Raw genomic sequence first — 3,464 nt, forward strand, 5'->3', positions numbered from 1 at the left:
AAGAATCCACAAGAAAACTACTGGAACTAATAGAAGATTTCAGCAAAGTTTCAGGATACAAGATAAACATACAAAAATCAGTTGGATTCCTTTACGCCAACAAAGAGAACCTCAAAGAGGAAATCCCCAGATCAATGTCATTTACAATAGCCCCCAAGAAGATAAAATACTTAGGAATAAATCTAACCATTGACATAAAAGACATATACAATGAAAACTACAAGATACTACTGCAAGAAACCAAGAGACCTGCTAAGGGGAAAAACATACCTTGCTCATGGATAGGAAGAGTCAACATTGTGAAAATGTCAATTCTACCCAAAGTGATCTACAGACACAATGCAATCCTGATTCAAATTCTAATGGCATTTTTTAATGAGATGGAGAAACAAATCACCAACTTCATATGGAAAGGGAAGAGGCCCTGGACAAGTAAAGCATTACTGAAGGAGAACAAAGTGGGAGGGCTCACACTACCTGATTTTAGAATCTATTATACCGCCATGGTAGTCAAAACAGCCTGGTACTGGTACAACAGATACATAGACCAATGGAATAGAATTGAGAATCCAGACATAAATTCATCCATCTATGAGCAACATATATTTGATAAAGGCCCAAAGTCCATTAATTGGGGAAAAGACAATCTTTTTAACAAATGGTGCTGGTGTAACTGGATACCCATCTGCAAAAAAAATGAAACAAAACCCATACCTCACACCATGGACAAAAACTAACTCAAAATGGATCAAAGACCTAAATATAAAATCTAACGCAATAAAGATCATGGAAGAAAAAATAGGGACAATGCTAGGAGCCCCAATACATGGCATAAATAGAATACGAACCATAACTAACAATGCACAAATGCCAGAAGAAACACTAGGTAACTGGGAGACCCTAAAAATCAAACACTTGTGCTCATCAAAAGTCTTCACCAGAAGAGTAAAAAGACAACTTACAGACTGGGAAAAATTTTTTGGCCATGACAAATCCAATCAGTCTCTAATCTTTAAAGTCTACAAGATACTGCAAAACCTGAATAACAAAAAGACAAATAACTCAATTAAAAAATGAGCAAAGTATATGAACAGGCACTATGCCAAAGAAGACATTCAGGCAGCTAACAGACACATGAGGAAATGCTCATGATCATTAGCCCTTAGAGAAATGCAAATCAAAACTACAATGAGATACCATCTCACCCCAACAAGGCTAGCATTAATCCAAAAAATTATAAATGTTGGAGAGGTTGTGGAGAGACTGGAACACTTATACACTGTTGGTGGGAAGGTAGAATGGTACAGCCACTTTGGAAATTGAGTTGGCACTTCCTTAAAAAGCTAGAAATAGAAGTACCATATGATCCAGCAATCCTGCTCCTTGGAATATATCCTACAGAAATAAGAGCCATCACACGACTAGATATATGCACACCCACGTTCACTGCAGCACTGTTCATGATAGCAAAAAGATGGAAACGACCTAGGTGCCCATCGATGGACGAATGGATAAACAAATTATGGTACATTCACACAATGGAATACTAAGCAGCAATAAAGAACAACTATGAATCCAGAAAACATACCATGGAGGAAGCTGGAGGTCATTACGCTGAGTGAATTCAGTCAGTCGCAAAAGAACAAATATTGTATAAGACCACATTATAAGAACTCAAGAAAAGGTTTAAACACAGAAGAAAACATTCTTTGATGGTTACGAGAGTGGGGCGGGAGGGACGGGGTATTCACTAACTATATAGTAGAAAAGAATTATCTTAGGTAAAGGGAAGGACAACAAACACTATAGGGGAATTTAGCACAACTGGACTAAACCAAACCTAAGAAGTTTCCTGAATACCACCAAACACTTCAAGGGACACAGTAGCGGGGTGGGGGTTTGAAGACCATTGTTTCAGGGGACATCTAGGTTATTGGCATAACAAAGTTTATTAAGAAAATGTTCTGCATCACAGTTTGGTGAGTGGCGTCTTGGGTCTTAAAAGCTAGCGAGCGGCCATCTAAGATGCATCAATTTGTTCCAACCCACCTGGAGCAAAGGAGAATGAAGAACACCAAAGACACAAGGAAAATATTAGCCCAAGAGACAGAAACAGCCATATAAACCAGAGACTTCATCAGCCTGAAACCAGAAGAACTAGATGGTGCCCGTACCACCAATGACCACCCTGACAGGGAACACAACAGAGAGTCCCTGATGGAGCAGGAGAAAAGTGGGATACAGAACTCAAATTCTAATAAAAAGACCAGACTTAATGGTTTGATTGAGACTGGAGGGACCCCAGAAGACATAGCCCCTGGACTCTCTGTTAGCCCAAAACTAAAATCATTCCCGAGGCCAACTCTCTGACAAAGATTAGACTGGACTATGAGACACAAAATGATACCCATTAAGAGTGTGCTTATAGTTCAAGTAGATACATGAGACTAAATGGGCAGCTCCTGTCCAGAGGCAAGATGAGAAGGCAGAGAGGATCAGGAGCTGGTTGAATGGACACGGGAAATCCAGGGTGGATAGGAGGAGTGTACAGTCACAGTATAGTGAGAGCAACTAGGGTCACATAACAATGTATGCATGAATTTTTGTATGAGAGACTTACTTGAATTGTAAACTTTCACTTAAAGCACAACAACAACAAAAAGACTTGAAAAACTAAGTAAAACAGAGACAATCGTCAATCCTGGAACCCTAAGCATCAAACGAAGAGATAAATCAACCAAGCACCGAATGGAATAAGAAACGGACAAAGAACAGAGAGCGAGAATAGTTATAAGCAGAGGTCCCCTATCAGCTAATGCAGCACAGATCCACCATCATGGGCTCCTGTTGGAGAGCAGTGGACAGGGAGTACGGGAAAGCAGATTCCCGGAGCTCCTAGCAGGAGACAGAGCACCCGGGAACCAGTGAGACATGCTTTACCATCCCCCACCATGCTTCCTCTTGCTCGGCATTTACTGCTTCCCAGTGGGCCAATTCCCAGCTTCCCAGAGGGCAGATTCCTGGCTTTCTGACAGGTCGATTCTTGGCTTGCTGGAGGGCTAATACGCTGCTTCCCAGCAGGCTGATCCACTGCTTCCCAGCTGGCCACGACCACGGCACTGGAGGCGCTGGTTCCATGCCTCGAAGATTCACCCTGCCCACACCGGCTGGCTTCTTCACTGTCGTTTCTTTGTTGCTGATGTTGCTTTTCTCAGCCTCTTTTGGTTTCTTCTCTGCCTCTCACCTCCTCCCCCTCCTTTCTCTTGAAGACCTGACTCAGTGTGCCATCTTCGCTTCCTCCTGACAGGCTATGAAGTGCCGTTAGGCTGGCAAACAGCTTCCCCGGTCTACAGTGCCAAACTGGTGGGATCCCTGAGGGATTTTTTTCTCTTCTTTGTTTTTCTTTTCTTTTTTTTTTTTTTTTTTTTTTTTTATTTTTTTTCGTTTCTCGGTTTCTCATCTGT

General features: G+C 41.7%; 1 pseudogene; it reads right to left on the minus strand.

Moving 5' to 3' along the window:
• LOC101359044 (HLA class I histocompatibility antigen, alpha chain G-like) overlaps positions 1-3,138 on the minus strand; it is a 71,346-nt pseudogene extending 68,208 nt beyond the window's left edge.
• Between the last annotated feature and the right edge of the window lie 326 nt (positions 3,139-3,464).

This window comes from Trichechus manatus, unplaced genomic scaffold (assembly GCF_000243295.1).
Source record: "Trichechus manatus latirostris isolate Lorelei unplaced genomic scaffold, TriManLat1.0 scaffold00115, whole genome shotgun sequence".
In the NCBI taxonomy this organism is placed as follows: domain Eukaryota; kingdom Metazoa; phylum Chordata; class Mammalia; order Sirenia; family Trichechidae; genus Trichechus; species Trichechus manatus.